The sequence below is a fragment of the Xenopus laevis genome, chromosome 2L (assembly GCF_017654675.1).
Source record: "Xenopus laevis strain J_2021 chromosome 2L, Xenopus_laevis_v10.1, whole genome shotgun sequence".
NCBI classification, from domain to species: domain Eukaryota; kingdom Metazoa; phylum Chordata; class Amphibia; order Anura; family Pipidae; genus Xenopus; species Xenopus laevis.
The window spans coordinates 161,961,849-161,988,881 of record NC_054373.1 but is presented as its reverse complement, the minus strand read 5'-3'; the positions used below and the strand labels follow the sequence as shown (position 1 = coordinate 161,988,881).

At 39.4% G+C, this 27,033-nt stretch overlaps 1 protein-coding gene across 3 annotated transcripts in view; it reads right to left on the bottom strand.

Moving 5' to 3' along the window:
- Positions 1–27,033, bottom strand: part of stard13.L (StAR related lipid transfer domain containing 13 L homeolog) — a 193,771-nt gene that overhangs the window by 38,260 nt on the left and 128,478 nt on the right. The window lies entirely within an intron of this gene.

Here is a 27,033-nt window from a genome sequence, read left to right as displayed (position 1 = left end):
CCGCTGTAGTAGTGTATACGTTGGCCTTGTAGGCATTATTTGCACACTGTTTTCTTCAACCCGCCATCGAGCTGTGTGACCTTGTTCCCATTCTGTCTAAATATCCATAATATTACCGTCTCCAGAAAAAACACCGGAGTCACTTTTTTCAAGCAGCATTCATATATTTTACGTAATCCGTATCCACCGCTGTAGTAGTGTATACGTTGGCCTTGTAGGCATTATTTGCACACTGTTTTCTTCAACCCGCCATCGAGCTGTGTGACCTTGTTCACATTCTGTCTAAATATCCATAATATTACCGTCTCCAGAAAAAACACCGGAGTCACTTTTTTCAAGCAGCCATAATATATTTTACGTAATCCGTATCCACCGCTGTAGTAGTGTATACGTTGACCTTGTAGGCATTATTTGCACACTGTTTTCTTCAACCCGCCATCGAGCTGTGTGACCTTGTTCACATTTTGTCTAAATATTGATAATATTATCGTCTCTAGAAAAACCACTTGAGTTACTTTTTTTCAAGCAGCATTCATATATTTTACGTAATCCGTATCCACCGCTGTAGTAGTGTATACGTTGACCTTGTAGGCATTATTTGCACAGTGTTTTCTTCAACCCGCCATCGAGCTGTGTGAGCTTGTTCACATTTTGTCTAAATATTGATAATATTATCGTCTCTAGAAAAACCACTTGAGTTACTTTTTTTCAAGCAGCATTCATATATTTTACGTAATCCGTATCCACCGCTGTAGTAGTGTATACGTTGACCTTGTAGGCATTATTTGCACACTGTTTTCTTCAACCCGCCATCGAGCTGTGTGAGCTTGTTCACATTTTGTCTAAATATTGATAATATTATCGTCTCTAGAAAAACCACTTGAGTTACTTTTTTTCAAGCAGCATTCATATATTTTACGTAATCCGTATCCACCGCTGTAGTAGTGTATACGTTGACCTTGTAGGCATTGTTTGCCCAGTTTTTTTGGCCACAGCCACTGAAGCACAGAGGCCAGAAAAAATATGCCATATAAATGCTGAAAATAGTCATTTTTTGCCATACGTTGACTCAACGTATATGGCAAAAAATGACTATTTTCAGCATTTATGTGGCATATTTTTTCTGGCAACTGTGCTTCAGTGGCTGCAACCAAAAAAACTGGGCAAACAATGTCTACAAGGTCAACGTATGGCGAAAAATTACTATTTTCAGCATTTATATGGCATATTTTTTCTGGCAACTGTGCTTCAGTGGCTGCGTCCAAAAAAACTGGGCAAACAATGTCTACAAGGTCAACGTATGGCGAAAAATGACTATTTTCAGCATTTATATGGCATATTTTTTCTGGCAACTGTGCTTCAGTGGCTGCGTCCAAAAAAACTGGGCAAACAATGCCTACAAGGTCAACGTATGGCAGTTGTTTAAAGAGAACAGTAGATTACTAGCCAGCAAAGCTACCTAAGCTAAAATGTCCCTCAAATCCCTGCAGACTTCTGTCCCTCCAATACAGAGCAGTATCAAGCAGATTACTAGCCAGCAAACTTACTATCATCTGTCCCTGAAATCACTAACAGCTCTCCCCCTACACTATCTCTTCCAAGCACACACAGGCAGATTTTTCAGATACATTTTTGCCCTTGATCCCCCTCTGGCATGCCACTGTCCAGGTCGTTGCACCCTTTAAACAACTTTAAAATCATTTTTCTGGCCAGAAATGTCTTTTCTAGATGTTAAAGTTCGCCTTCCCATTGAAGTCTATGGGGTTCGCGAACCGTTCGCGAACCGCTCGCATTTTTGCGCAAGTTCGCGAATATGTTCGCGAACTTTTTTTCCGACGTTCGCTACATCCCTAATAATGACGTTTTTGATCAGTAGAAGTCTCATTTGTGAATTTTCGTTACATCTATAATTATGGTTTTCAGCGACTTCAATAGAAAGCTAAGGGGCACTGTGGGATGGTTTTAGGGCTGGGTTTAAATCCCCTTTAAACCATACTAATGGCCTATACAGTTCTGTTAGTCTATGACTTTCTATGTATCAAAGACATTTGTACTTTTCCTAAAGCTTTCACTATTTATGCTCTGCTACACATACACCAACATATATTACACAACTTAATAACTACGTGTTGCTATCGTGAACCATCATGTAAGCTTCATCATACTGAAATAAGAAGTTTTCTAAATATAATCAATAAAAAAAGTCTGTACTGTTTCTGAAATAATCAAGTCACTATCCCTCTCAGCATCTGTTTCTCTTCATTCTGTCTTCAAGCAGGAGTTGGGTGTCAGATATTCATTGACACTTAGATCCTATATATCTTATACGGAGGCTCCTTTTGACTAGAAGATGTATTAGAGCTGAGCTCATTCTATTAAAATCACCAGAAATCCTGTCTCTCTACATGCAGGATTCATACAACAGGCAGTTATTTTGTTAGATGTTGTTTGTACTGGAATCAGTTATTTGAGTGAGCTCTAATACATCTGCTAGGAAAGGAAGCCCCCCAATAAAATATATTGGATCTAACTGTCAATTACTATTTGACTCCCAACTCCTGCATGAAGACAGAATGAAGATAAAACAAATGCTGAGAGATGGATAGTGAAGATATAAATTAAAGACACGCACAGTATCTCACTTAAAACATTTATTTGTGCAATTCCTCCATAGTAAAATTCACATTGATACATCCAAACAAAGCTTTTTAGCAAAACACACCACAATGCAGTGCCTTCCCCCAGTCTGCCTACCTCAAGTCAGCCACTCCCTCCTGACGCGTTTCACGCTATTGGGCGCTTGAAGTTGCATTGTGGTGTGTTTTGCTAAAAAGCTTTGTTTGGAAGTATCATTGTTAATTTTACTATGGAGGAATTGCACAATTAAATGTTTTAACTGAGATACTGAGCATGCCTTTAATTTATACGTAATACGTGGTATTGGACCCGTGCACAGTTCTTATTACAAAATCGTACACACCCCAATAATTAGTTGTTTATGGATAGTGAAGATTAGTGATGGACGAATTTGTCCGTCAATTCTGACGCTTGCGTCAATTTTGACACCGGCATTAAAGTCAATGGGCATCTGAATAATGTTGACGTGCGGCGGATTTGACACGACACGCGTCCAAAATTTTTTGCCGCTGACGAAGTATCGTGAATTTATTCACCGGCGGTGAAACGCGAAAATTCGCGCCTGCCGAATTTATTAGGCCATCACTAGTGAAGATAAACTTGATTATTTCAATAACACTACAGAATATTTATTTGATTGTATTTAGAAAGTTTCTTATTTCAGTATAAAGAAGCTTATATTAATGGGCAGAAGTATCAAGGGTCGAATTTCGAGAGGTTAAATCCCTCGAAATTCGACTGGGGAATAGAATAGAATAGGGAATTCGGGCGAATTTACGCGCTGGCGAATAGTCGCACGATCGAATATTCGATCGAAGGATTTTCATTCGATCAAATGATTGATCGAATGCCTTTTTATTCGATCAAAAACTTAGAAAAAAAGCCTATGGGACTTTCCCATAGGCTTTTAAAGCAATTTGGTAGGTTTAATCAGGCAAAGTAGACAGTCAAAGTATTTTTAAAAGAGACAGTACTTCGACTATCAAATGGGCGAATAGTCGCAGCGTTTTTTTGCTCGATCTATTCGAATCATTCTACTCAGGAGAATTTACGCCAATTCCATAGTCGAGGAGCACAAAAAAACTCCTCGAAATTCGAGTTTTTTCCCCTCTATTCATTCACCTGAGCTTGGTGAATGTGCCCCTAAATGTTCATATTTGCGATAGTTCCGCTTTAACATGACATAAACACCTTTATAATGTTCAATTCTATCAGCAGCGGGAAATGCAAAACGATTTCATGTATCAGGTGCTCAATATAACTGAACACTTCCATCTCAATAGCCAGAGGTTTCCTTCTTGGTCCTTTATTTGCTCAGCTAAAAGTGAAAGTTTTTTTCTTCCAGTGACTTCTTTGAATCCATTATTACTGAGCAGTCCTCTCAGCTGCCCACATCACTTTAATAGGAAGAACAATTCCATATCAAACTCATAGGATGAGAATTCTGATGGGGTCATATCCCTGAATAATCCAGCGCTGACTCTCTAACATCACCCCAGCAACATCCCATAATAATTTAGCCTATCTTATTTTATGTTATAATTCCATCTTTTCTTCATTTATTTCTCTTTCCCCAAAATCATTTTTCTAACTCTGGAATGTTTCCATCGAGTTCATTTATCTCCCTTTAACATTTATTACTTAAGAGTAAAACATTTGTTTTTAAAATATATGATGAAATATCTAATACAATCCAGCTGTGCAGCCATTATAATGATTTCCCCCATTTTCCCTGTTGTACTGAAAGTTCTACCCAGTTTCTAGCCTTGAATCACCGTAAAGGAAAAGCCCTGTTTCCAACTGTAGAGTTAAAAGAGACATATGTGAAAAACAAGAATGTACCAGTGCATTCAACTCTTTAAGATATAGAAGGAATGTGCTTTAAAAATGTTGTTCCTGAAAATTTCTGCAAAATCCCTACTAGTCCCGCCCATCTGTTCCACTTTCTGCTGCCTCCTTTCCCACGCTGTGCAGGGGAGCCAGTGGCACACTGCACTGTTAAATAGGAACCAATCAGCAGCAAGGCTGACCTGACAGGGAACTGAAGCCTGTCTTTGCCTGCAGGGCTGTGATTGGCTGTACCCCTCCTGCTGTGCTTCTGGCAGGGACCATTCTTTCTGTAACATTGCTGTTAAAAATAAGAAATTCTCAGTGGTTTCCCAAAAGGTTATTTTGTCTATATTTACTGTCATCGATATAAGGAAAATACACCGGTTTTCCTCCATTTAAACACCATTTATTGTAGAGGCACGGCACACTTGTAAAGTTGAGAAAACATCTGATATCTGTAACTGTGAATGAGTGTTCATAGTGAATTAACCTAAAGGACGCCAACAACTTAGAGAGGTGTGCAGAGACTACACAAAGCATTACAAAACACACAAAAACATTTATTACGAAATTACATATCTTAAGCACCATTTCTATTATCCCACTGTTACTATAGGCACCATCTCTCCCTACTATACCTGCTATCCCACAGCCACACTTCCTTCCCAGAGACTATTATCCCACTGTTACTATAGGCACCATCTCTCCCTACTATACCTGCTATCCCACAGTCACACTCCCTTCCTAGAGACTATTATCCCACTGTTACTATAGGCACAATCTCTCCCTACTATACCTGCTATCCCACAGTCACACTCCCTTCCCAGAGACTATTATCCCACTGTTACTATAGACACCATCTCTCCCTACTATACCTGCTATCCCACAGTCACACTCCCTTCCCAGAGACTATTATCCCTCTGTTACTATAGGCACCATCTCTCCCTACTATACCTGCTATCCCACAGTCACACTCCCTTCCCAGAAACTATTATCCCTCTGTTACTATAGGCACCATCTCTCCCTACTATACCTGCTATCCCACAGTCACACTCCCTTCCCAGAGACTATTATCCCACTGTTACTATAGGCACCATCTCTCCCTACTATACCTGCTATCCCACAGTCACAGTCCTTTCCCAGAGACTATTATCCCACTGTTACTATAGGCACCATCTCTCCCTACTATACCTGCTATCCCACAGCTACACTCCCTTCCCAGAGACTATTATCCCACTGCTACTATAGGCACCACCTCTCCCTACTATACCTGCTATCCCACAGCTACACTCCCTTCCCAGAGACTATTATCCCACTGTTACTATAGGCACCATCTCTCCCTACTATACCTGCTATCCCACAGTCACAGTCCTTTCCCAGAGACTATTATCCCACTGTTACTATAGGCACCATCTCTCCCTACTATACCTTCTATCCCACAGCCACAGTCTATTCCCAGAGACTATTATCCCACTGCTACTATAGGCACCATCTCTCCCTACTATACCTGCTATCCCACAGCTACACTCCCTTCCTAGAGACTATTATCCCACTGTTACTATAGGCACCATCTCTCCCTACTATACCTGCTATCCCACAGCCACAGTTCCTTCCCAGAGACTATTATCATCACTGTTACTACAGGCTCCATATCTTCTTACTATACCTGCTCTCCCTAGAATGATCTATGGGCTTCATTTAAAAAAAAAAAAAAATGTTTTTATAGTTTTTTTGCATCTTTCCAACTTGAAAATGCTGGAAAGTAGCTGTAAAAAAGTAAAATAATGAAGACTAACTGAACAATTTACTACAGAGTATCACTGTGCTCATCAACTAGATATTACTACCCATTTGTTACAATTGTTAAGTTCACTTTGCCTATATGTACAACTTATATAAATATCATGGGAGCTGGAGAATAAATGTGCTTGTTACAACTGTAACTGCCAGCGACGGATGTCCAGTTCCAGCCAATGATCTCTCTGCTGAGTTGCTCTATTTTTAGCAGAATTATTTCCTCTCTGTAGACTTTAATAATATTTCTCTTTTCTTTCCCAGTTCTGAAGAGCTCTGTGCGAGTCTCTTTTTCCCAGGTCACGAGTAAATAAAACAATCAGTAGGAATTTCACTAAAAATACATAAACCAGCTACATCCTTATGACTTTAGCAGAAGATAAACGATTCCAGACGTTGGATATGATCCATTTTCCCACACATGTTCCAGTGTTTTGTCATCCATATTGGGTAATAACATTCAGGGGTTTTTCTCTCCCTTCAATTTACAGCCAACTTTTTTTTCTTTCCTTTCTATTGGCCTCTTCAAAGAAACACGTTGTAAGGCGAGCGTAATTTGTCTTTATATTTCTTATCTTGTAGAATAAATATTTAAGTCTCCGCTGGGATAGCTTTTACCATTTCACATCAAAGTGTTTACCTATAAAGTTCCTAAAAACTCCTCACAGGGTACGTTTGGTGACGCAGTTCCACTTGTGAGACAAATTATATTCCAGTTTAGGGTGCCGCGTTTCCCTTGTGGCCCCCCAGAGATGAATTAATGTACAATTAATATATTATTAATATAATATTGTACAATATTTCATGTAAATATGGGCAGTCTAATTGTTTGCTTTTAGTGGATTTAATTTGGATGTATGGTCTACAGAAGAGATGTGCAACCAGAAATTTGAAGTGGTTTATAAACTTGAGAAGCTTTGGTGATGGGTTCCACACATTATGAACTCCATTTCTAAACATACCCAACCCATCTACAGCTTACTGAGGAATTATCTACCCTACTACAGTACATGGCAACAAGTGAGTGCGTGTCATATCAAAAATCACCAAAATTTAATGGGGCAAAGCTTAAAGACATCTGTGATGTCATTAGAAACCTACACACTGATGATGTCACTGCTATTAAAATGGCAGCCAAGAGCTAGAAGTCAGTGGAAGAATCAGAGAGCCTTTAACAAACGTAGGGGTCCGTTTACTAAAGTGCGGTAAATTTGACTTTAAGTTTCCGCATGTTATCGCTGAGAATATTTTTACGCCAGAATATTCGCAGCGACTAAGTTTACTAAACAGCGATACGCGTAGAAGTCATTGCGATCACTTGCGGTAACTACGTTAAGGAACCAGCTTACGTTAGCGGTAATTTTAGCGAGTTGCGAATTTTCTGGCGAAAAATTAAGTTTTTGCAAATATTTATGCTATAAAATAGTCTTGTTTTATGGCGGTTATTATGGCAATTTTTACTGTGACATTTATGGCCAGAAATGCATCTTCAAAACTCATAAACTTTATTGACTGATGATTATACCATCCAACAACATTACCAGAGTAACATCAATAAAACATGTCTGCATCATATAAACCCAAGAGAATCATATGAACAAGAAATCATACCAGTCAATCTCTTTGCTTCATAGAAATGCACAGTTTAATGTAGCCAATCACAATGAAACCAAAAAAGTGTAGAGGCTGACGAATCCTTGGACTGTGATGGCTGCTGCCAATAATACACCTCTGAGCTGAAACTGCTGCTGTTGCAACAGATAGAAGCAGAAGCCAAAACATCCTGTCAGCAATAGCTACAGATCTCTCTCCTGTCAGCAAAGAATGATGGGTAAAAAAAAACAGTATTATGGGATATTTCCTGCCCCTTGAGAATTTTCTGGCGAAAAAAATACTTTTACGCCACTACATAGGTGGCGGTAAAAGTTTGCGAATATTCTGGTGTTAATTTTGTCTTTAGCACATTTCGCTGTTTAGTAAACCATGCGTTAATGTGTACATAGCGTTATTTTCAGCGAATGCGATAACTGGCGAACAATTATTCTTGCGCAAGAAAATTCGCAAATTTATATTTACCGCAGGTTAGTAAACTGGCGATAACATATTTGGCGAAAATTCTGTCTATATATTGTGCGAATATTTTTAACGCACTTTAGTAAACGGACCCCTAAGAGTGTCTGAGAGCTTTGTAGTTTTTTGGGAAGGGGACAAAACACTCCATATTGCTTGGAGCATTTTGTTGTTACCCGGCGGAGCTACAAAAATTGCTCTAGCCCTTTTATACATCATACGTTTATGTTGCAGTTTCCATTGAACAACTGCATGAAGATTATTGCTGCAGATCAAACTAGTAGCTGTCTTTTGTGTTCAATAAGTCTAATAAAGTGACAAAGTTAGAAAAGTTTGGGAACAGGCAACATAAGAAGCCAGGGGTTGCCTTTAATAAATAAGAAATACACGGGATGTCCAATGAGCGTTTAAGGGATGCTGGATGGAAGTTAAAGATACACAGCCCTCATGTGACTAACTAAATGATTAATTAAGGACAGGACATACAGCATCTGTAAATATAAAGCAGCATATGACCCTCCCTGTCTCCCATACCATAATATCTTTCCCTCCTCCACTGTGGACCCTAGTACTAATCCAGCTGCCAAATAAAAAAAGGCACATTCAAACACAATAGCACATTCCTGTAATTTAGGGGTGCCCAAAAGGTACATCGGGATCTACCAGTCGACCTTTAGCTGGTCATCAGTAGATCTCAAGACACTGTCAACAAACAGCTTGTCTAAATCACCCTCCTGTTTCATGCTTTTCATTCAGATATTTATTACCTTAAAGTTACATAATAAATAGATGTTTAAATATAGCAATATACGTTTTCTCATAAATCAATATTTAAGTAATATTTTTCAGAGTGCTAACAATGCTTGTATGGACTTAGATCATAATGGGACAATATCACTAAAAGTAGACCTTGCATTAGTAAAGTATGGGCACTCCTGCTGTAATTCATGGCGTTACAGTTCCCATTACAAATATCCATCATACAAAAACCAGTGTCATTCTAGGCAAAGATTATTACTATAATTGACATGTATTTATAGAGATGTGCACAGTCAGAGATTATGGACTGCAGGAGAAGAACATACTTGGACAAGGGGACCATTTACCCCTTACCAGTTCTACTGAAGCTGCTTAGAGTAGAAGCTCATCGTAGTGCATTTGGGGGCCTAATGGGAATCAGTTTCACCCATAATCTCACACAATCTCCAAACAATCATTTTAATGGTGCAAGACAAATAAACGCAGCTTTAGGGGACAACACAAGAACACAAATTGAATTATATGTTGCATGCACAAATAAAGACTTTGATAATCACAGGAATGATGTGAGCCTTAGTTATAATGATCATGTAACACTCTAAAACTCCAGTATAACTAATATCTATAACTTTTCTTAAGGTACATAAGCAAGTAACAATACCTTGAAAGCATTTCAATATTCTCCTGTGCTCTGCCTAATTCTTGCAGTCTGGCGGCATCCACAGATATTAATTCTCTCTATCACCAGGGTGTGTGATATCTGCCATGCAGGCTGAGTGGTACTAAGCACAGCTCTACATCCATAGCCCCATCCCTGCTCAACTTGTTTTCACGTCCCCCCCAGTCTCCACCCCGTGTTCCTGAGGAGCACAAGCCCACAGCTGGGAAGCCTTTAGGATACTGTGCACAGCTGCTGGCACTACCATGAAATATGAACTTGTGTTATTGTGATGATGAAAGCGTCCATCCTTTGTACAGCATATTTCAGTTCAACTCTGAAACTATGACAAGCCGGTGAGCAATGCACTTTATGAGATCACAATTAATATTGGCTGTGTTACTGAAAGTAGCGGAGGTTCCTCAAGTCTCTCTGCAAATCAGCGGCAGCCAGTAAAAATCTTGCAATTCATAGAACACTCACTAATTCCAGCAATAGGATACTGGGAATCTACAACTCATAGCCAAAACAGATTCAGCCAAAAGTAATCCAATCTCTCTGTTTCTTTATAATGATAGAGAATTGAACACAATACTGTTTGCTCATTTAAGATAACAATTTTTATCATGTTGGAAAACAATTGATTGTTTTAGGGTAGGGGCACACTGGGCGATTCAGGGTGATTTTGTCACCTGGCAACTAATCGCCTAGCCTTTGTGGCAACCAATCTCCCCGAGCGCCTTACCTCTGTCTTGCGCCGGCTATAATAAAAGTTGCCTGTGGCATGGCGCTTTGTATTCAGAAGTCGACTAAATCTCCCCGAATCGCCTAGTGTGCCCCTTCCCCAGATTTGGATTAGGCAGGGAATACTGTGGTCTATGAATATATTTCTATTGGTCTATGAGCTTTTCTCTGATTGGATAAGGCTCTGTGTGATGTAATGTATGTAAATCTTATTTATAACTTTTTTCTTTTGATTTATGATTTTTTGTTTAAAGAACAGAGCCATACACCATTGTTTATGGGTTTATGAATGCTGTGTTCATACCAAAAAAAAAACAAATCATGTAAAAATCCACATATACAGAATGTATAGTATTTGTTTCTGTAAATGATTTAAAGGGACACTATCACTTTTACTTTTTATACACTGGTCATTTATCTTTGCACAACTTAAGAGTTGCATTGACCTATCTGAATATTTTAATTCAACCCAATATTAATGAATTATGAATATATTCTGTCATTAAAGGGATACTGTCATGGGGAAAAACATTTTTTTCAAAATAAATCAGTTAATAGTGCTGCTCCAGCTGAATTCTGCACTGAAATCCATTTCTCAAAAGAGGAAACAGATTTTTTTATATTGAATTTTGAAATCTAACATGGGGCTAGACATATTGTCAATTTCCCAGCTGCCCCAAGTCATGTGACTTGTGCTCTGATAAACTTCAATCACTCTTTACTGCTGTACTGCAAGTTGGAGTGATATCACCCCCTCCCTTTTCCCCCCAGCAGCCAAACAAAAGAACAATGGGAAGGTAACCAGATAACAACTCCCTAACACAAGATAACAGCTGCCTGGTAGATCTAAGAACAACACTCACTAGTAAAAACCCATGTCTCACTGAGACACATTCAGTTACATTGAGAAGGAAAAACAGCAGCCTGCCAGAAAGCATTTCTCTCCTAAAGTGAAGGCACAAGTCACATGACCAGGGGCAGCTGGGAAATTGACAAAATGTCTAGCCCCATGTCAGATTTCAAAATTGAATATAAAAAAATCTGTCTGCTCTTTTAAAAAATGGATTTCAGTGCAGAATTCTGCTGGAGCAGCACTATTAACTGATTCATTTTGAAACATTTTTTTTTCCCATGACAGTATCCGTTTAAGTATGTTGTGAGAATTAAACAGATATAGGGCAACCATCAGAAATCACAGGGCCCCATGCTACTTAGTTAGCAGGACCCCCCCCCCCCAGGGTGCCCCAGATATGTCCCTAATTTGTGTCTGCTCCAGGTATTAATCCGCTTCCCACCTGGACCCTGCCAACTAAGTAAAATCGGAGCCCAATAAAAATGAAAACCAGTTAAATTTCACATTCTGCCCAAACACCACCCTCTCCCCCTGTCTCCCAGGGATCCTCTTTCACTGGGCCCCTGACTGTACTTCCCACTGTACCATCCTCCCCATGTCAGCCCTGGATAAATATATCTGCTAGATCCCAATAAAATGACATTGCTAAATTACTGAGGCTCCAGACATCAATGGAAGCATCTACCTCAGAATTCTTATTACTCTACTCTACATCAATATGATTAAAAGACAATCTGGGCAACGGCTATGCAAACCCAAGCTAAAGTATTTTTAAAACAAATGTAAACCTTTTAAACTTAAATATAAAGTGGTTGCATTAAAGGAGAAGGAAAGCTACAGAGGCATTTTATTGCCAATAGATTAGCTGCAATAGTACAAACGAGAATGCTATATTTATTCTTTAGAATGTTTTACCATACCTGAGTAAAAAGCTCTAGAAACTCTCTGTTTGTTTAGAATAGGAGCTGCAGTATTAATGTGGTGTGACATCACTTCCTGCCTGAGTCTCTCCCTGCTCTGGGCTCAGATTACAGTAGAGAAGGGAGGGGTGGGGGGAGAGGAGCAGACTGAGCATGCTCTTGCCCAGGGCAATGAGGTTTAAGCTGAAGGCAGGAAGTCTGATACAGAAGCCCATGTGTACACAATAGAAGGAAAGAAATGCAGTATTTCTTTTGACAGGGGACTCGGAGCAACATTACTTTGGGGGTTTACTGGTATATTTAGATGGGCCTTTCTGATAAGGCTTACTTAGTTTTAACCTTTCCTTCTCCTTTAAGATATCTCAGTAGAACTTGGTTTATATATACATATATATATAAATCTGATGTGACGTCATACACCCCCATCCCAGTCCCCAGGAAAATGTGGTGAACTATGGCTCCAAATCTATAAAATGATTTGACAACTCCCAACAGTCGGAGGGACACTGGTTGGACATCCCTGATGTATATATGTCAGATAAAGATTTATCATAATTACAATGCACATTTGCACATACAACCATAGCACTAGCTTCTACTTACTATAAGTCTACTGATCCTCATCTCTCTCTCTAGTTTCAAAAGGCAATATCCGCAATTAGGCTGACTTACAAGTCAAAGCACCAAAATGCAAAACTAGTAATCATATTTGAGATGTCTTACAACTTCCTTATCCGCATTGGTGCCTAATAGATGGCAAAGTAGAGATTGATGCTATCTATGCACCTGTAGCCAAAAGAATTACATGCAGTTACCAAAGCTACCCTACAAACGAAACACATACTAAGCCCCAGAAGATTGAGGACCTAGAACCATGTTGGGAGAGAATAAAAGGGTAACAGAGGATAAGGGGCTATAGTGTGCCAGTAAGACTTGCAATAAACACCTCTCCATCCACGGCAAAGTTCATCTTAGATGTTGGTTATGAACTCATTTGCTTTACAGCTGAAAAGATCAGCTATATTTCCATATACAGTCAATCACAGGTTTTCCATACTGCAGTTCTGCATTCCGGTCTGCTGAACCACTAGTAGCTATGGAACAGATAAATGAAGCAGCCAGCACACAATGGAGAAAAGGTGCTTGGCAAGCGACATGATTACCCTTTAAAAGTACATTAAAATACATTATAGATAGATAGTGACATCCCATAGAAAAGATCAATCAATGCACCAGTTAACACCCCTTTAGACATGAAGAACTGACATGAAGAACTGAACTCTAAGTTGAAGCAGCGTAGGGGGCTCTTCATGATGAGAGCAGTGAGGTTGGGGAATGTCCTGTCGTATGATGTTGCGATGGCTGCAGGTCCGGACTGAGATTCACAACAGGCCCTGCCATTTCAGGTACACAGAGGGCCAATCAGCCCACACAGAGGCCCAAACAGCCTCCACCAGCCCAACAAATACTGACTTTCTATAGCAACTTATAGCAGCCCCTCTGGCATTTGCCAGAACCCACAGATTGAAAGTCCAGGTCTGGATGGCTGATTCTATTAATGCCTTTAAGAATGGCTTGGATGATTTCTTGAATAACCATAATATCCAATGCTATTATAATCTTAACATCTGCAGTTAGTTAGTATAAATATTGGTATATTTATGCACTAGGGTTCATTTTGAGGTGTTGAACCCGATGGACTTTTTCAGCCCATCTTAACTATGCCAAACTCTAACTGTGTAATGGGGAGTGACTAGCTAGTACCCATCCTACAAATGCTACCAACATTCCTGTATAGCTTGGGAAAGCAACAAGTAAAAGCTGAATAGCTGAGGGTGCTAGAAAGGTTTCTTGGATAATTTTAATAAATAAATCACAAAATGTAAATTTTAAAGGCTCTTTCCTTCCATTTACAGCTTGTTCTGACACTAAACTTTTACCTTCAGGATATGTGAAAGGATATAGAAAGTAGCCTGGGTAAATTACACAGCGATATGGAATAAAGAGAAAACTGTTGATCTATTTTTATTGATTTGATTTTGGTTGCTTGATATTCCTACTCAGTACAGCTTCTTTGGTAAAACTTGCAGGTACAGATATGATCAGGGTGGGTGAAAAATCCAGATGACTAAGGACCACATCAGCTAGTCCATTGTGGACAACTGTATATAAAGCACTTGGAACCCAATCGTTCCAAGGTTCATTGGCAAACCAAAATGCGTGTATGGGTAGTCAGTAAATACTGGAGAAGCAGTGCATGACGTTTAGAAGAACAACCGTGTTAAAATAAAAAAGGTGTAAAAGGTTGGATGAATGTGAAAATGTTAGATAAGGAAAGTATGCACTTTTGGCCAGGCTATATGGAAGAATTACAAGAACATAGTGTGAGTTTTTTTCAAGGAGGAAGTCAACTTGGGTGTGAGGTTTCCTATTTAGTTGTGGGAGGCAAAGAAACACTCCCTCTATTAAAAAATGAATCTGAAATCAAACTTCCTGATTTTTGCACACCAATAGCCTATATAGATCCAGGATTGAAAAATCAATAATGAATTGTGGGTATAAATACAACTAAGCCAACACTTCAGCATTCAGGGCTGGGAGATGCTGCTCACAAAAGCTTATTAGAGAATATTTTCCTTACTGAAAAGCATTATGTAGACTATTAAGAGTAATAATGGGTGAATTAATTTGGCAGGAACCAATTTGCTGCGAATTTCCTCATTTTGCGAATACATTTGTGAAAATGTGAAGAAAATTCGCCAGCGAAAGTGTGCTGCGGCAAGAAAAAAAAATTGTCGCGTGTCAGAATAGTCGCGCGCATAAAATTGTCGCGTCAAAAATATTCAGATGCCTATTGACTTTAACGCATTTGGACAAAATAGTCACGCGTAAAAAAATTGTCGCAGGTCAAAATTTATTTGACGCCCATTGACTTTAATGTGATTTGCTAAATTTCCGCTGTTTCGTGAATTTTTTGGCCTACACCTATCACTTAAGTCAATCATGTGATTAAAAACAATGGGGGCATTTCCTAGTGGTATAGGTATATCATTTCATACCTCCCAACATTTTGGGAATAGAAAGAGGGACAAAAAGCCACAATTTTAACCACGCCCATTTTGTGGCCACAACCCCTAATTACCATGTCCAGTTTACAAAATTTGGCAGGTTATGAAAGTTTGAACACATTTATGTGGTTTTTATGCGTATTACCGTTTTGCTAATGAAGGTGAATTGCCCTTTAATCTGTGAGTCTAAAAAGTATCTTTTCTGGGCTCTCTGACAAAATCCAATTCGCAAAGAGCAAAACAATTCGCACCAATAAGACTAAAAATCCACATCTCGCAATGTAATATTGTTCCTTAAACTGTTATTGCATTGCGAATTTTAATTGCGCATTGCGAATTTTAATTGCGCACTCATAAGAAGTGCTTGAAGGTGTCGTACGGGGGAATGTAATAAAAATCGCTAACGGAAAAACTATTCGCAATGCGAAAAGTTATGCCTTTGCGCGAACAAATTTTGCTTTGTGCGAATATTATATAGCTTTTGCGATCCCGGAAACTGTTTAGCGACCACTTCCGACAGTGAAAGACCGTTTGCGAATTTTATAGTTTGCGCCAATGCACAGTCAGTGTAATAAAACTTCTTTCTGAAAAAGTCGTTATGTTTGCTCCAAAAGATTACGACACCTTCAGGCACTTCTTATGAGTGCGCAATTTAAATTCGCAATGCAATAACAGTTTAAGGAACAATATTACATTGCGAGACGTGGATTTTTAGTCTTATTGGTGCGAATTGTTTTGCTCTTTGCGACTTTTATTACATTCCCCTGGTAATCTTTTGGAGCAAACATAACTTTTTCAGTAAGAAGTTTTATTACATTGACTGCGCATTGGCGCAAACTATAAAATTTGCAAACGGGTCTTTCACTGTCGGAAGTGGTCGCTAAACAGTTTCCGGGCTCGCAAAAGCTATATTAAATTCGCACAAAGCAAAATTTGTTCGCGCAAAGGCATAACTTTTCACATTGCGAATAGTTTTTCCGTTAGCGATTTTTAGTACATTCCCCCGATAATGTAGTGTACAATTGCTGAAACACAGGAAGCAGATATTCCCAGCATATTTTTGTAGGAATCTCTCTTCCGATCCGTAACAGCCGAACCCTTATTAAGAGTTTGCATGTGTGTGGTCAATAGCAGCAGACACACCTGAATGAAGAAATAATGTCTGCTTATAAGCAGCTTTAATGAGTCTAATTAACTTGGATTGGTTTCTCAGGTGCACAAAACACCAGTACCATGTCATTGTAGGGAAATAATATAACACATTGCTACAAGTGTTAAACTGGCACCCCTACTTTATTTAGTTGATGTTTGGGGGAGATTTCAGGATGCTTGTAAGTGGGCATGGTCAGGGCAGATACATGGCGTTCATTTACAAGATTTCCTAATTCAAATTGTTAGGAGTTATGTTGCTGACCTCTAGTGGACACAGCACAATTATCTACATTTTAGGCAAATTAATGTTTCCAGAAAGTTTTGTGTTTGAACTTATTTTGTTCCTAAGTTTGAAAATTAACAGGAGTGGAATTGGCCCATGTTTGTTAGTTGCATAGCCCCATGCTCCCACAATAACATTATGGCGGTTATTTATCAAAGGTCGAATTTTATACCTCGAATGAGCCTTAATGAACTCACAACTCGCATGGTTTCTAATTTAAGTAAAAACTTGAATGGAAAAAAGTCAATCCAGCGAGTTTGGGTTAACAACTGGAATTAATCAAATTTTTGGCAGGAAAAAATTGAATCACTCTAATTGATCGAGTTTTTGGGGAAAAACACTACGAAAAAAAACATGGTCAATTAACATCTTCAAATGGTTCAAGGGACCTCTGCCATCGACTCCTATATGATCTCGACAGGTTTTAGATGGTGTATTTTCAGATTGGAGCTATTGCGAGGGTCGGAAATAATAAATCAAGTTTTAACATGAAAATGTGACTTTTGACCAAAACAAAAACCCTGAAAACTCGAATTTTCGCTGAAAACACAACTCGAACCTTAATAAATAACCCCCTACATGTCAAGCTTAAGTTCCAGTTTCCAACCAACTATTTTAAATGGCCCAGACTTTTTACTATATGGTACTATTTCCCTTTTTCATAGGGATACAGAACGTGTTCATACACAATGTTCTGATTCATTGTGATCAATTAGGGTAGGCTCCTTTCCACTGAATACGTCTTATTCCTATATTTTAATATAGGACACTGCCCACATGTGGTGTGATATGATTTACCTGCTCTGCTGTTTTTAGCTGGATTGGCCAATCACTGATCTGGGTGCTAGATCAATATCCAGTTCATTGGTATAAGAATGACAATGCTGGCGGAACAGTTGTCACCACTGGTGAGAATGGGATAGAACATGGGGCGAAATAATGGAAAGGGATGCAATTCTCCAACCATCCGTATTTGTGGTACAACAGCTGTAAGCTCCAATTGGCTTGGATCAGTAACTGCATTGGATCAGTCTCATGTTTACCCAGATTAAATTATCTATACCAGATGTAGGGGTCTCGCTGGTCTGGAACCAGGGACCTGAGGTATGCTCCTCTAGCTTTACACCCAAGGTCACTGGAACTAGACCAGGGAGTTCCTGACATTGTGGCTCAACCCAGCGAAGAAGCAGCCAGAAAAACTCAGGACCCATTAATTGTCAAGAACTACCTGGTCTAGATCCAGGGACCTGCATTGTTCTGGCCATTGCTCCTCTAAGTTGAACCACTGATGATTCTAGATCAGGGAGTTCCTAACACAGCTGCATTTAGGAGCAGCCCATGATTAAGGGCTGTTCCTGAATTGCGTTAGGCGTCCATTTCATAGCAGCCTGTTTTTTAATTTTACAATTAACAGTGTTTTTTACTTTATGAGGCGGTGTACCCTCAATCTGTTTTTTTTTGTTTTGGATAATGGCAGTTGAGGAGCTCTGCATGAGTGTGGGCACGCTGAATCCTCTGCAGTCCATACTGTCATACTTAGTAATGGGAGCAGGGATGAGTCTGAATTGTTTCGCTGAACTATTACAAACAATGCATTTAGGAGCAGCTTTCTCTCATTTGAACAAAGCAACAATGCTCAAGATAACTTGTAGACTATTTATATTAATACAATGAAACCCCCACAATTAAGGTATTAAAATAAATAATCAAGCATTCCCTGCGCATTTGTTTTTGAGTGGGTTCGCTTCTCAGGAGAAAAAAATGATTATATATACATAAATCTGGTGGAAACGCCTTTGTTGGGGGCATAATACTAGAACAGGGGTTCCCAGCATTTTCTACCTGAGAGACACGTTGTAAATTGTAAACACAAGCAACACAAGCATGAAATAAGTTCCTGCGGTGCCAAATAAGGGCTGTGATTGATTGGTAGGTTCTATAGGGACTGGCAGTCTAATTAGTGACTGTCTTTGGGACCTTACTGCAGCCTCTCTGGAATTTGCCAGAAACCACAGATGGCCAGCTGGGATCCCGTGCTTCAAGCTGGGAATTCAAAAATAAGCCCCTGCTTTGAGGCCACTGGGAGCAAGGGGTTGGTGAGCAACATGTTGCTCATGAATCACTGGTTGGGGATCACTACAGGGTTGGACTGCCCCGGCTCTTGTGGGCCCCACCAGTCCAGACACGCTCCCTAATGCCGCTCTCCTTAGAGTCCTTGCCTCCCTCCATGACCCGCCGTCGATACCCTGGCCTATCTCCCAGGCCCATTCGATGCAGTGAAGAATATAGGTAAGCAAAGTGGGGCCAAGGGAGGGTTGCAACTTAGATGGGGAGCCCAGAGGGGGTTGTGGCTGGGGGGGGGGTTCCAGAGGGTGCTTTGCAGCTGTCCCCAGTCAGGGCCGGATTTAGCCCCTAGGCCCACTGCCATTCGTCGCCCCTGTTCCCTCCCCTTTATTAGTGCAAAATTTCATCATCTGGACTGGAACAATGGGAATTGCGCATGGGAAAATGATTGTATCTCCAGCGCATCCCCAGTGTTTTTGAACCAATGTGGGTGTGGTTGGGCAGCATGCCGTCCCCCTAAAATTCTGCCGCCCTAGGCCCGGGCCTAGATGGCCTTTCCACAAATTCGGGCCTGTCCACAGTCCAATGCTAGATCACTGTACTAGAGAAAGCATACCCTGCAACTGCTGAAGTACTAACTAATAAGCAGTATGAAAAATATCTAACTCCCAGAAGAACTCCCAGACGGCCCAGAAATGATTTAACCATACCTCCCAACATTTTGGAAATTAAAAGAGGGCCAGAAAAGTTGCTGCTCTCAGGGCGGCGAACATTTTTGTGTCCACATCCATTTTTATGGCCACACCCCCTAATTACCATGATCATTTTACAAAATTTGGTAGGTTATGAACGTTTGAACATATTTCTGTGGGTTTTTTCCCCAGTTATTACAGTTTTGCTAATGAAAGTATATTGCCCTTTAATCCTCGGTTCGTACGATTTTCGGATCGTGTGTGGAGTGTCCAGACATTTATCTTGCCATGCCGATCGGTGGTTCAGTCGATTGGACAGGTTATAAAATGTTTGTCGGCTGCCGATCATATCTCTGCATGTATTGCCGATCGGACGATTTTCAGTGGGAGACTGTCACCAGATTTGTCGGACATAAACTTTCATATGATTGCTGCAGGGTGAGAACATCGGCTGATCTGTGCTTTATTTGGTCTGAATTGTTAGTGCAAGGTCAGGAGATGAGGACGGACGATCGTTCCTCCGATAATGTGGTAAAATCTTTGCGTCTATGGCCAGCTTTAGTCTAACTTTTCCTAAGGGACTTGTTATCTTATATTGTTACAATTACTTATTTGCTTAGCTAGAAATTGTATCTTATCTGCTGCTGTGGCTGTTCTGGGCTCTCTGCCAAAAGCCAATTAAATTAGAAACATTGTTTCTTTATCTGGCTGTTCAGTGCAGAGAAAAACAGAACTTTCCAGTACAAATAGGGTTGCCACTTGGCCGGTATTTTACCAGCCTGGCCAGTAAAAATGATGGCTGATCCCAATGTTATTAATAGGAAAAAAAGATAAATATATAGGAAGGCCGGTATTTTTTTCCAGAAAAGGTGGCAACCCTAAGTACAAATGAGGGACTGCGGGTTGAGCTGTCAAAAGAGGGACTGTTCTTCTAAAAACGGGACAGTTGGGAGGTATGGTTTAACTATGGAGCCCAGTATCTTTTAGTTATGCCACTGTTAATTGTATAAAAATGAGTGGCTAAAAAAATATCCAGAATTCTGGGAATCCATTAGCATTTTATCAGTTGTTTGTGTGTATGTGTTTTTAAGGTATAGAACTACTATCAAGTTTTTATGGCCAAACTGTGTTGTAAAATATAACTAGAGGCCTTTTTAAAAGGTTCACTCATTGGATATATTACATAAAAATACACTTATATGCTGCACTTCATCAAGAAACCCCACAAACTTCTGTAAAGCACAGGGCATGGCACCAATAAACAGAGAATATGACGGTTTGCAGGGGGTTTTTTTTGCACTTTGCTCCCTGTCCTACACTTGGTAAATAACCCCACTGATGTTCCTGTAATAACAATAAATGGAAACCAATAAACAGTCTCCTATGTGATTCTCTGTCTAAATATGTACAATCTGGGCTTATTTTTCAGCCTGTGTGCTTAGCTCTGAACAATCTCCCTGGAGGGTCAAAAGTGATTTTTATTACAGGCCAAAGGGCTAATAAGCAGACTGTAATACCATGTGCTAAACGTGCTTTGCAATATTATTTCTCATTTCTAGAGCTGCCCAGAACACATTCCTTGTGCAACACGTTTGTGCAAGACAGTCATTCTGCAAGGAGGTATTTCTCTGAAATGAAACACATGCTGACGTAAAGCTTTCAGCATGGGAGAAACTCAGCAGAACCATGGGGCGAGCCAGAAAAATAATCAGATCGGCGGCTCCGAGTAACTCCCACTTTAGCAAGGAAAAATTAATGTGACCTCTAGGTATGTCTGATCTCAACTGGCTATGAATAAACATTACATGTGCTGTTTGGTTTACATGTAACATAGATGTTTAAATTATGAACTAAAATAGATGGCATTTAGCCCACTCAGTTTCTGTAACAGAAGCATTTGTTTGCCATTTATAGAACATAATTAACGTAATTCCCATACAGTTTCAGACATGCTTAATAGCTTTCCTTCCACACTCCAATAACATACAGGCAGGTTGATTGGCTCCTGATAAAATTGTCCCTATTGTGTGTGAATCTGATAGGGACCTTAGATTGTAAGCTCCATTGGGGCAGGGACAGATGTGAATGATTATAACCTCTGTAAGGGACTGCAGTAATGTGTTGGCACTATAAACACATGTAGCACACCCTTGCGTGCACTTTAGCTGTGGGTATTATATACATATAGAACAGGGGTGTCCAAACTTTTTGCAACAAGGGCCAGATTTGGTGAGTTGAAAATGTGTGGGGGCCGACCATTCAGCCTGACATTCTTTGAACCATTAACATCATTTAGCTCATTTAAACAAGGAATTGCGTAGCTGTAGCAGTAATATTTGGGCACATTAGTGAAATGATCTGCCACTTGGTCTATACTGCTACCTGTGTGCTGAAGGTGTTAGTAATAGACGCGTACTGGAACGTAGTGACGCCATACGTCTTTAGTTTACTGTACTGGCACGTCAGTACGTCTATTGACACCTTCAGCCCTAAAGAACTATGCGAAAACAGCGCGTCTCTACGTGCCAGTACGTGTCTATTACTAACACCTTCAGCACACAGGCAGCAGTATAGACCAAGTGGTAGATCATTTCACTAATGTGCTCAAATATTACGGCTAGGCGATTCCTGATCACACTGTGCTGGCGGGCCGCATTATTATTAATTTCATGATGGAGGGCTGGTGTAAATTTGAAGACGGGCCACATTTGGCCCCCTGGCAGCACTTTGGACATGCCTGATATAGAGCTAGACTTTGGTGCACCATTTCTCTGTCTTCATTTTCCTCTTCAAATACTTCTGAACTAAGCATGTTCTGTTACTGTCTAGACTGCTAAGTATTTGATGCTGTTTCTTTAGTGAATGCAACATGAACATTTCCATTTTTTTTTTGCATTCCTTTATTCTAAACCAGGGCATAAACTAAGACGTCTCTTTCCCAGACACTGCATTGCAATAAACAGCTCTCAGACTAAACAGAGACCCCAAACTTTTCATTTACAGGTATTAATACTGCACAATGTAAACACAGTATTAACAGGCTGCTGACATAGTACTTCTAGGGAACCAGCATGGAGATTGATGTTAAAGGTCAAAGCTTTTCTTTAGAGAAATAAAATGCTAGTTCTTTTCCCCTGGGAATGTAACCCTGTGTCTCTCGGTCACACAGCTATACTGGCAGGGGTAAGAGCGTATCACTGTATTATGCAACACATGATATAAAAGCAAATATGTGTCTGGAAAAAAAGTGATAAGTAACCCATTTGTTAAGCAAATACTTCCATCCTGCATCCTACATTGACTCAATGTATTTTTACCATACAAGCAAAATAATATTTGCCAAAATTGTCACTTTATCCATCTATCACTCTATGGGGTAAATTTATCAAAGAGTGAAGTTCTATGGGATTTTGAAAGGCGTATTTATCAATGGGTGAAAGTGAAAGTTCACCCTTTGATAAATACGCCTTTAAAAATCCCATAGAAATGAATGGGGAGTGGCGGAACTTCACTATTAACTTCACTCTTTGATAAATATACCCTTATATCTATACTGATCTACCTATTATTCTATACATCAATCTCTCTATCATTCCACAGATCTGTAATCTATCAGTCTATATATTGCTCATTCTTTCTCTATATCACTCTATGGGGCAGATTCACACTTAATTTTCGCCAGCGTGAGCTTCGCACCCATTGTACCACTTCACCAGGCGCAAATGCGCTATGAATATGCTAATTCACTAAAATGCGAAGTTTCGTCCCGGGCATTGAAAGCTGGTGATTTTTCCCTAGCGTAACTTTGGCAGTGCGAGCATTTCATAGCGAAGATGCGCTAGCATTCAATTGTGCCTAGCTAGTGATCTTGCCCTTAGGTCAATTTGCATAGGACAGGAAATTTAAAGTTGTATGGACGTCTTTATTATAAATGTTTGTGCAAATGGTTTAAGTTACCGGTTTTTATTAAATATTTCCAGGAAACCTTAATAAAGACAAGAGAGTTAATAGAATGCCCTACACATGAGCCCACTGTAAAATGAATGCTCCATATGTAATAAAATGTCAGGAGAAAACCGGGTTACCCAAAAACGTAAGTTAGGACTTTTGCAGCCAATCCCACTTAAAAAAAGGAAAACTTTTGAACTTTAATGCATTTTCGGATATGATTTACAGTAAGTGACATAAGATTTAGGAAGATGTAGCTTCTTTTTAGGACTTTGCCTGGTCTGAGGTGGCAATGTCAACTCTGGTGAAAGAGGTAACGTTCAGTAAAATTCGCACTTTAGTGAATTTACGGAGTAACGTTTTTTTCGTTAAAGTAGAAAGTCTCCTGCTGATAGTGTGGATGAACGCTAGTGATGGTCCCGTTCACTAGCGAATTGCCGCCTGAGCCTGTTAGTGAATTGGCAATGTCCCTGTGGGTGGCAATTCAGGTTAAAAGTCGCTAGCGTTAGCCACTTCGCCCTTTAGTAAATCTATCTATCTGTCTGTCTGTCTATTTATTCACAATTTAAGGATTCACCTAAATCCCGAATTCTATGTGAAATATTCTGCCGAATACCAATCTAAATCCAAACACTAATTTGCATATGTAAATTAGGGAACCAATGGGGGAAAAGAACCGTGCACAGTGTGATGTTAAAACATTTTTGACTTCCTTGTTTGTCACATGATTTTTAGGATTCAGATTTGGTTCGGCCGGGCACTTGGATTTGGCTGAATCCTGCTGAAATGGCAGAATTTTTGCCAAATCCCAAACCAAATCCTGGATTCGATGCATCCGTACTATCTATCTATCTCTCTGTTACTTTATCCATCTATCACTCTATCTTTATTTTGATCTACCTATCACGCTATACATATATCTCTCTATCACTCTTTATATCATCTATCTATCTATCTATCTATCTATCTATCTATCTATCTTCTATCATCTATCTATCTATCTATCTATCTATCTATCTATCTATCTATCTATCTATCTATCTATCGACCTTTCTATCACTTTATCTTTCTGTCACTCTATTTATTGCTCTTTCTATCTCTGTATCACTCTTTCTAAAGGGGAGGGGCCATCAGGCAACTCTAGACAAAAGTATAGCAATCTATATATCACTCTATTTACCCATCTATTAACTAGCCTCCCAACTCTTTTTGATGAACCTAATACATTGAGAACGGAAGGATAGCCTTTACCCACATTTTACCAATATACCTGAAGCAACAAACCAGTTTTACCAGTGCATCGTAACAGTACATTATAGTGTCACTCACACTTTAATTTTTTGGTGTCACTGTTCCTTTACGCACCTCCTCTGTAGCAGATTCCGTTTTGTGCCAAATGAATAAAGATAAAAAAAAACACAAATACGCACATGCATTATGAATGAAGCATATGAACACCCAGCACGTGGCAGTAAAGAATGCTTCATTGAAGGAATAAGAACACCTTTTTACATCCCATGGGGATTTAATTCCCAAGATTTGGTTTTATTGGCCTGGTCTTTTCTATCCAAACTTCTTTCATGAGTACAAATTACCCATCTAGGCAACTAAGGAACACTTGAATGTGTGGCTTTTACCTGTACAAGCAAACTGCAACCTGATTTCCTCTTTTGTGAATTCAGCCTGAAATTCTGGGCAGCTGTATATCCAAATTTGGGGGAATAACTGGGAGTCAATGGATTATGTTCATTATCTATGCTCCTATTTAATAATATGTATTATTAGGAATGATTAATACATCGATGTGCCAGATCTACTCTACAAAAAATTATGAATAAAACTAAAAAGGTGCTCATTTGTTCTTTTTATATGAAAAAAATGATAGGCCCTACGTTACCTCAACTGGATGCTGTATGATACATATGTGGGATATTTAAGAATTTTAAATATATAAATAGATATGATATACATTTCCTTTAGACGTGTTACAAATTTCATGTGCAGGAGAGAAAGCTTCTATTTCCTGCATGAGTTCACAGTTTCTAGAGTTCTGTTCAGACACACAAATTAGCCATGGTGTCTGTAAATAGTTCCCTAGCTGATACATGGATTATTTTTGGAATACCCCATCAGCCATATATTTTCGAGTACTTCCTGCAGTGACAGTAAATAGCTGTCTCTGTTGTTCTAAACATTGCAGTCAGGTATAATCCTTAAAGGAAAACTATACCCCCCAAACAATGTAGGTCTCTATTAAAAGATACTGAGTAAAACAGCGCATGTGTAAAACCCTGCTTCATGTAAATGAACCATTATTATAATAATATACTTTTTTAGTAGTATGTGCCATTGGGTAATCATAAATAGAAAATTGCCATTTTAAAAAATAAGGGCCGCCCCCTGAGATCGTAAGATTCACTATGTACACATACAAACCACATGTAAGGTCACATGAGCCAATTAACAGACAGAGTTCTGCCTTTTGCTTCCTCACTTCTTCCTGTTACAGTTAGTGTTGTAGTATTTCTGGTCAGGTGATCTCTGAGGCAGCACAGATAGAGTCACGAAATGGTGGTTCAAGGCAAGAGATGTAAAAGGGCAATATTTATGTAAATATATATTCCAGTTTGGTAAGATTCTTTAATATGTCATTCAATTTGATATAAACTATCTGTTGCTTAAGTATTCATTTTGGGGGTATAGTTTTCCTTTAACAAACCTACGATGGAAGAAGTGAACGTGTTCCAACAACAGCAAGCACAGCATAGCTCGAGAGCCCAAGCAGCACAGAATCCAGTTAGACCTGTAAATACTTCTGTGTTTTCCTGACATAGCAGTTAGTGAACGATCAGCACGGCATGCAATCTATCAACAACGCATGATCGATTTCAGACATAAGTAAAAGAGAAAATTGCTTGAGATTCCAATTGTGTCGGAGAGGGCATTACTGCATCGCTGCATTTAGATTGAAACGTTGCGCATCTAACCGCGGCTGAGTGCATTTTAAAAATGCCTTTGCTCGCATACTTTTGCTTGGCACTGGTAATTAACAAGCAATCTCTAATGCTACGGGTTAGTGCTGACTTGTAGATACTCTTTTGCTAATATTTGAGCCACCAATGGGCTGACTACATTTCAAAGTGCAAAGATGGAGAAGCAAAAATAAAAAAGGGAATATAGGGTCTTAGAACACTACTGTCTGCAGCATGAAAGTTAATTTTTAGCTGAACTTCCCTTCACGGCAATGAAGACAATCTCATATTTACTGTATATGTGATTCTAACCATCACAGTCGATCAAGAGAGCAGTTACTGCAGAACAAGATGGCTACATTAGGGCTTTAGCTCAATGTGATAAAGGTGTCTATTTTAACATTTAAAGCGTCCCTCTGAGCATTTTTATGTTCAATTCATATTGATATTCTGTCTTTAGTGGTTAGTGATATATAACAGCTAATACCAGGCTTTCAGCTCAACAGATCTTTTTGAAAGTTGAGGGGCTAATTTATAAACCCTATGAAAATTTGTGCATGGGCAGCAATCCATAGCAACCAATCAATTT